Source organism: Salvelinus namaycush, chromosome 36 (genome assembly GCF_016432855.1).
Source record: "Salvelinus namaycush isolate Seneca chromosome 36, SaNama_1.0, whole genome shotgun sequence".
NCBI lineage: Eukaryota > Metazoa > Chordata > Actinopteri > Salmoniformes > Salmonidae > Salvelinus > Salvelinus namaycush.
The window spans coordinates 25,486,628-25,495,591 of record NC_052342.1 but is presented as its reverse complement, the minus strand read 5'-3'; the positions used below and the strand labels follow the sequence as shown (position 1 = coordinate 25,495,591).

Sequence of the window (8,964 nt, the reverse complement as noted above, 5' to 3'; positions counted from 1 at the left end):
GGGTGAGAGGTCAGAGGTCATGGAACATCAACAGGGCTGTAGTGGAACGGGTCAAGAGTTTCAAGTTCCTTGGTGTCTACATCACCAGCAAACTATCATTGTCCAAACACACCGAGACAGTCGTGAAGAGGGCACGACAACACCTTTTCCCCCTCAGGAGACTGAAAAGATGTGACATGGGTCCCCAGATCCTCAAAAAATTATACAGCTGCACCATCGAGAGCATCCTGACCATTTGCATCACCGCCTGGTATGGCAACTGCTCGGCATCTGACAGTAAGGCGCTATGAGGGTAGTGCGTATGGCCCAATACATCACTGGGGCCAAGCTTCCTGCCATCCAGGACCTATATTCTAGGCGGTGTTTATTATCTATGCATAGTCACTTTACCCCCACCTACATGTACAAATTACCTCGACTAACCTGTACCCCCGCACATTGACTCAGTACCAGTACCCTCTGTATATAGCCTCGTTATTGTTAAGTAATTTTATTGTGTTACTTTTTAGTTTATTTTTTACTTTAGTTTATTTCGTCCAAAAACATTTTTAAACTCTATTTATTGAACTGCATTGTTGGTTAAGGGCTTGTAAAGTAAGCATTTCACTATAAGGTCTACTACACGTGTTGTATTCGGCGTATGTGACAAATTAAAATTTGCAATACATTACCGGCCACATCTCTACCATAAATGTCACAAAATGGCGGTGCGCTAACTCAAGGTTACACATGCTTATTCACCCCACTGAATACTAATGCTAGGCATTACTAGCTTGCTTTAATGGCTGTCACTGGTATATTAAAAACACAATTCATTATTTAATGAATTCATGAATAAATTACTTTTAATGATTTGCATTATTATCATTATTATCACACATCAGGGATTCTTCATCTTTTCAGAAATAAAATTCAAGCGCCACTATCAAGGTTTTTCCCCTCGTGACATTACTAAAACAACTCTTAGTTCCTTGACTAAAACACACAAATACACTTCTTGAAGGATGACCATTCATTTTGAGTAGTGCAGCAGAAAACAGATAGTAGCATCTGCATTTAGGCCTGAATCTAAAGTAACGCTCCTCATGAAGACTCTCCCCGGGCAAAGCTGGATGACTCCTGTCCAATACGCTGCTCAATTCTTTGGAGAAAAAAAACGTTAATTCATCTTTGAATTTGGAATGTGGTGCTTACCTGTTTACATGGGTTATACTGGGGCGGGGGATATACCTCACAGGAAGGAATATGAACAGGCGTATTCAGAATCTAAAGAGGAACAAAAGAATCAAGCGCAGTACTGACAGGAGTCCTCCAGCTTGGTCCCGGGCCAGCCTCCATTGGGGGCGCCATACAGGGGTCCTCCAGCTTGGTCCCGGGCCAGCCTCCATTGGGGGCGCCATACAGGGGTCCTCCAGCTTGGTCCCGGGCCAGCCTCCATTGGGGGCGCCATACAGGGGTCCTCCAGCTTGGTCCCGGGCCAGCCTCCATTGGGGGCGCCATACAGGGGTCCTCCAGCTTGGTCCCGGGCCAGCCTCCATTGGGGGCGCCATACAGTTGAGGTTTGAAGGGGTCCGTGGGATATAGGTTGTCTTCATGAAAATTCCACAAACATGGTCCATGTGGTGTGACTCGCCAAGTAGCTCTGATCCCTCTCCAAGCGGTTCTGTGGTTCTTGACTAAGGGCAGGGAGCACCTCACTCCGGAAGTAGGGGGGCTTGACGAACCACGCTGGTTTGCCGTTTTGCAGGTCATCCTCCTCATTGCTCATCAGGTCCACATTAACTCCTCTCCAAACGTCTCTCTCACCCTCTGCAAGCACTCTCCCCCGTGCATCTAGAACCAATAGAACACATCTATCTAGATTCTAGAACCAATAAAACACACCTATCTAGATTCTAGAACCCATAGAACACACCTATCTAGATTCTAGAACCAATAGAACACACCTGTCTAGATTCTAGAACCAATAGAACACACCTATCCAGATTCTAGAACCAATAGAACACACCTATCCAGATTCTAGAACCAATAGAACACACCTATCTAGATTCTAGAACCAATAGAACACACCTATCTAGATTCTAGAACCAATAGAACACACCTATCTAGATTCTAGAACCAATAGAACACACCTATCTAGATTCTAGAACCAATAGAACACAGTAAACAAATGCATCAAATCATGCATATTCATATACTGTACATGTCACCATAGAATTTGGAATCAGAATACCTGAATGGACATTTAATTAATATAAAATCTTAACTTCACCCCACCAAACCCACTAAAACCCAGATAGAGAGATAGTAAAGGGGAGTTCCAACCTTATCACTTACCTTGATTGTTGTTCCCTCAAACACGTTTTGGTATCTTGTAAAACGACTGAAATTATTGGTTTTATTGTACTATTGTGAAAACACTAGTTGAATTCCATCCACCTGGTTGAAAGAGATTCTACATGCCTTTGGCTCCATGCTCTCGATGCATCACCCACAAACACCTACCCAAAGGTCATTATAATCAAATGAGACAAACTACAAGTTCTGCACGTGATACTGTCAGTGCAAAGAGCTACAGCCATGTGGACTAGAGCAGGAAACACAATGTATGATTACTGTTATTTTCAGGAAAACAGTCAATGCAGTTCTGATACAGAGGCAATTAGTGTTCCAAAAAAGTACAGCAATCTGCGATTAATGGAACTACACGGCCTATAGCAGCCACTCTAGACCAGGTGATTAATGGAACTACAGGGCCTATAGCAGCCACTCTAGACCAGGTGATTAATGGAACTACAGGGTCTATAGCAGCCACTCTAGACCAGGTGATTAATGGAACTACAGGGTCTATAGCAGCCACTCCAGACCAGGTGATTAATGGAACTACAGGGCCTATAGCAGCACCTCTAGACCAGGTGATTAATGGAACTACAGGGCCAATAGCAGCCACTCTAGACCAGGTGATTAGTGGAACTACAGGCCTATAACAGCCACTCTAGACCAGGTGATTAGTGGAACTACAGGCCTATAGCAGCCACTCTAGACCAGGTGATTAGTGGAACTACAGGGCTATAGCAGCAACTCTAGACTAGGTGATTAGTGGAACTACACGGCCTATAGCAGCCACTCTAGACCAGGTGATTAATGGAACTACAGGGTTATAGCAGCCACTCTAGACCAGGTGATTAATGGAACTACAGGGTTATAGCAGCCACTCTAGACCAGGTGATTAATGGAACTACAGGGCCAATAGCAGCACCTCTAGACCAGGTGATTAATGGAACTACAGGGTTATAGCAGCCACTCTAGACCAGGTGATTAGTGGAACTACAGGGCCTATAGCAGCCACTCTAGACCAGGTGATTAGTGGAACTACAGGCCTATAACAGCCACTCTAGACCAGGTGATTAGTGGAACTACAGGCCTATAGCAGCCACTCTAGACCAGGTGATTAATGGAACTACAGGGTTATAGCAGCACCTCTAGACCAGGTGATTAATGGAACTACAGGGTTATAGCAGCCACTCTAGACCAGGTGATTAATGGAACTACAGGGCTATAGCAGCCACTCTAGACCAGGTGATTAATGGAACTACAGGGTTATAGCAGCCACTCTAGACCAGGTGATTAGTGGAACTACAGGGCCTATAGCAGCCACTCTAGACCAGGTGATTAATGGAACTACAGGGCTATAGCAGCCACTCTAGACCAGGTGATTAGTGGAACTACAGGGCCTATAGCAGCCACTCTAGACCAGGTGATTAGTGGAACTACAGGGCTATAGCAGCAACTCTAGACTAGGTGATTAATGGAACTACAGGGCTATAGCAGCCACTCTAGACCAGGTGATTAATGGAACTACAGGGCTATAGCAGCCACTCTAGACCAGGTGATTAGTGGGACTACAGGGCTATAGCAGCCCCTCTAGACCAGGTCATTAATGGAACTACAGGGCCTATAGCAGCCACTCTAGACCAGGTGATTAATGGAACTACAGGCCTATAACAGCCACTCTAGACCAGGTGATTAATGGAACTACAGGGCTATAACAGCCACTCTAGACCAGGTGATTAATGGAACTACAGGGCTATAACAGCCACTCTAGACCAGGTGATTAATGGAACTACAGGGCCTATAGCAGCCACTCTAGACCAGGTGATTAATGGAACTACAGGGCTATAGCAGCCACTCTAGACCAGGTGATTAATGGAACTACAGGGTTATAGCAGCACCTCTAGACCAGGTGATTAATGGAACTACAGGGTTATAGCAGCCACTCTAGACCAGGTGATTAATGGAACTACAGGGCTATAGCAGCCACTCTAGACCAGGTGATTAATGGAACTACAGGGTTATAGCAGCCACTCTAGACCAGGTGATTAGTGGAACTACAGGGCCTATAGCAGCCACTCTAGACCAGGTGATTAATGGAACTACAGGGCTATAGCAGCCACTCTAGACCAGGTGATTAGTGGAACTACAGGGCCTATAGCAGCCACTCTAGACCAGGTGATTAGTGGAACTACAGGGCTATAGCAGCAACTCTAGACTAGGTGATTAATGGAACTACAGGGCTATAGCAGCCACTCTAGACCAGGTGATTAATGGAACTACAGGGCTATAGCAGCCACTCTAGACCAGGTGATTAGTGGGACTACAGGGCTATAGCAGCCCCTCTAGACCAGGTCATTAATGGAACTACAGGGCCTATAGCAGCCACTCTAGACCAGGTGATTAATGGAACTACAGGCCTATAACAGCCACTCTAGACCAGGTGATTAATGGAACTACAGGGCTATAACAGCCACTCTAGACCAGGTGATTAATGGAACTACAGGGCTATAACAGCCACTCTAGACCAGGTGATTAATGGAACTACAGGGCCTATAGCAGCCACTCTAGACCAGGTGATTAATGGAACTACAGGGCTATAGCAGCCACTCTAGACCAGGTGATTAATGGAACTACAGGGCCTATAGCAGCCACTCTAGACCAGGTGATTAATGGAACTACAGGCCCTATAACAGCCACTCTAGACCAGGTGATTAATGGAACTACAGGGCCTATAACAGCCACTCTAGACCAGGTGATTAATGGAAATACAGGGCCTATAGCAGCCACTCTAGACTAGGTGAATAATGGAACTACAGGGCCTATAGCAGCCACTCTAGACCAGGTGATTAATAGAACTACAGGGCCTATAGCAGCCACTCTAGACCAGGTGAATAATGGAACTACAGGGCCTATAGCAGCCACTCTAGACCAGGTGATTAATGGAACTACAGGGCCTATAGCAGCCACTCTAGACCAGGTGGGTGGAATTTCAACTCCTGTTTTCATTCTACTCTTCTAGATTTAAATAGAAACAGGGCCGCGTATGACCGTTGTATTCCAAGGACCAGCCGTAATACTGGAGAAATAAACCCTAGTGTTACACAGAAACTGCTTTTACAAAAAAGGCTTGCCCGCTTTCTCCTCTGGCGACCCTTCTTTGCATGGTTCACAAAGATTTTGTCCCCTATATTCTCAGTAAACCTGAGAGATACGTCTGTCTCACAGTCTGGTAATAAGTGGCGCAAAACCTGCTGTCACGCCCTGACCTTAGAGATCCTTTTAATTCTCTATTTGTTTAGGTCAGGGTGTGACTAGGGGGGGCAATCTATGTTTTCTATTTCTTTGTTAGCCTGGTATGGTTCCCAATCAGAGGCAGCTGTCTATCGTTGTCTCTGATTGAGGATCATATTTGGGCAGCCTTTTTTCCAACTGTTGTTTGTGGGATCTTGTTTTTGTGTAGCTGCCTGTGAGCAGCCCAGAACGTCACGTTTCGTTTTCTTCTGTATTGTTTTGTGGTGGGTTTCATATTTATTAAACATGTGGAACTCTAAGTACACTGCGCCTTGGTCCATTCATTCAGACGATCGTGACACCTACAACAGATACAAGCACAAGGTACATTACCAAGTGTAGAGCCTCGTAAGTAAAATGAGCACCAAGTTTACTTTTGAGAGTATCACTCTTTTTCTTTCAGCGTTTGAATGAATAGAGAAAAGTGTAAACCACATTAACATCCGGTGACATGTTCTTGCTCTTTGACATCGCACAGACACATTGTGCCGGGAGTTAAATCTGTGTGTCAGAGAAAATGCAAAAAAAAAGTGTTACATTTTGTGTAAATGGTAGAACTCAATTCAACAATTTCTAGAAGAATCTACTAGCAAAAACATATATGTCTTACTAGGTGTGTATGTATAATTATTTTAATTTTATTTAACCTTTTTATTTAACTAGGCAAGTCAGTTAATTAAGAACAAATTCTTATTTACCATAACCCGGACGACGCTGAGGCCAATTGTGCGCTGCCCTATGGGACTCCCAATGACGGCCGGTTGTGACACAGCCTGGAATCGAACCAGGGTCTGTAATGACGCCTATCGCACTTTGACGCAGTGCCTTAGACCACAGCCCCACTCTGGAGCCCAAGTATGATGCATCAGGGTTTGAACTGGGTTAGTTAGCTGTTCGCTAAAACCAGTTAGTTAGCTGTTCGCTAAAACCAGCTAGTTAGCTGTTCGCTAAAACCAGTTAGTTAGCTGTTCGCTAAAACCAGTTAGTTAGCTGTTCGCTAAAACCAGCTAGTTAGCTGTTCGCTAAAACCAGCTAGTTAGCTGTTCGCTAAAACCAGTTAGTTAGCTGTTCGCTAAAACCAGTTAGTTAGCTGTTCGCTAAAACCAGTTAGTTAGCTGTTCGCTAAAACCAGTTAGTTAGCTGTTCGCTAAAACCAGTTAGTTAGCTGTTCGCTAAAACCAGTTAGTTAGCTGTTCGCTAGTTTATCACTAAGGATGATGGTGTGCAAAACCACTCAATATACACCCATGCATTATATGAACAAAAGCTTGTACAACAGTACAAACAAATGATCGTAGCGGCCTGTGTATTAAATGTAACAAAAACCCATGAACAGCTAGCCAACAACAACATAAGCTAAGAGCAGCTAACTAGCAGGGAGAAATGGTAGGCTACCTAGCGCTGAGCTAGCTAATGTTAGCGGATAGCAATTAGCATAAAACTGTTAGATACAAATTAAATATCATTAGTGTTGGTCATATAGTGTTGTTCATATGTACAAACATTTATGACAGAAATAAAAAATAATCTGAGATGCCATCTTGTGCTCATTAACTTACATACAAAGTTAGTTAGCTTAGCTACACTCATATGAATGAGAAAAACCGCACATGTTTTTCACTCGGGCAAAACACTTAAAATATACATCCAAATTACCAGCAAACTCATCACAGTTTAGATAAACATCTTATCTCTAGATTTTGAAAACCAAACCGTGCTTATAAATGTTACAAACCTGAAAACAGGGTGAATACGGAGACAGAGTTGGCTTCTCTTCCAAGACATGAGGTAGAGATGCACGCACCTCTGGCAGTTGAAACTTTACATGACGTCCACGGTGCGGAAATTTCCAGTAACATATTAGAGAAAGGGAATACCTAGACAATTGCACAACTGAATGCATTCAACCGAAATGTGTTTCCCACATTTAACTCAACCCCTCTGAATCAGAGGTGTGGAAAGGCTGCCTTAATCAACGACACTTTGCCGGCTCTGAGATTCGAGCTAGCGACCTTTCATTTACTGGCCCAATGCTCGAACCGCTAAGCTAACTGCCGCCATATTTATGCCTATTATGCCATATGAATGCATAATTGGGAATTTATTACCCCAGAAATTCCCGTATCACACAAGTGGTCGGGATGCGCAGAAGTCTACAGGATTCCCGCACACTTGCATTGTGAAAGTCCCGCCCACGACCGTGCACCTCAAATTTCACAGGAATATAGCAGATCCGATTTCACCTAGAAACTCTGCTTTTCATTTGTTTGGATTTTATTATTCATGCAGTGACAGGAGTGACGTAGGGTTGCGTGCTCGCCACTCTCTCCTACTCACTCTACACCAATGACTGCACATTCAGTCTGTCAAGCTACTCATGTTTGCAAGACGACACCACCCTGGTCGACCTTATCTAGAACGGTGATGAGTCCATGTACCGCAGAGAGGGTTGACTGGATGGAGCTGAACACTCTCAAACTGTGGAGATGGTGATCGACCTCCTTGAAATCAACGGCTGAGATGTTCAAATTCCTGGGGACCATCATCTCCCACACCCTCCAGTGCGAGAACAACAGCGCAGCCCCTAGCGGGAGGACAACGCCGCAGCCCCTAGCGGGAGGACAACATCACAGCCTCTAATGGGAAGACAACATCGCAGCAGACACCAGCAGATGTACTTCTTGTGTCAGCTTAAAAAAATACAAACTCTCTGATTCAGGTCTACACAACCACATGGAGTCCATCCTCACATCCTCGATCACTGTCTGGTTTAGGAATGTGTCTGCCCACTCCAAGGGCAAACAGCAATGGATTGTCCTGTCTGCTGACAGGGTCAACAGCTGCCACCTGCCCTCCATCCAGGTCCTGAATGACTCCAGGGCAAGGAAGCGTGCAGGAAAGACCAAAACAACCGGCCACCAGAACAGCTTCTTTCCCTGTACCGTCGCCCTCAACAACCGGCCACCAGAACAGCTTCTTTCCCAGTACCGTCGCCCTCAACAACCGGCCACCAGAACAGCTTCTTTCCCAGTACCGTCGCCCTCAACAACCGGCCACCAGAACAGCTTCTTTCCCAGTACCGTCGCCCTCAACAACCGGCCACCAGAACAGCTTCTTTCCCAGTACCGTCGCCCTCAACAACCGGCCACCAGAACAGCTTCTTCCCCTGTACCGTCGCCCTCAACAACCGGCCAACTGAACAGCTTCTTCCCCTGTACCGTCGCCCTCAACAACCGGCCACCTGAACAGCTTCTTCCCCTGTACCGTCACCCTCAACAACCGGCCACCTGAACAGCTTCTTCCCCTGTACCGTCGCCCTCAACAACCGGCCACCTGAAC

The 8,964-nt window shown here is 45.4% G+C and overlaps 1 long non-coding RNA gene across 2 annotated transcripts in view; it reads right to left on the bottom strand.

The window, feature by feature from the left end:
* Positions 1-7,510, bottom strand: part of LOC120030591 — a 12,219-nt gene extending 4,709 nt beyond the window's left edge. Inside the window, exons 1-2 of one of the 2 annotated variants that reach the window (XR_005473655.1) lie at positions 7,361-7,510; positions 1,195-1,833 (exon numbers count right to left, since the gene is read on the bottom strand). This is a non-coding gene — a long non-coding RNA (uncharacterized LOC120030591). Of the gene's footprint in view, positions 1-1,194; positions 2,813-7,360 lie in introns of those variants that run through there. The other variant, XR_005473654.1, reaches the window with a different exon arrangement.
* Positions 7,511-8,964: the final 1,454 nt, after the last annotated feature.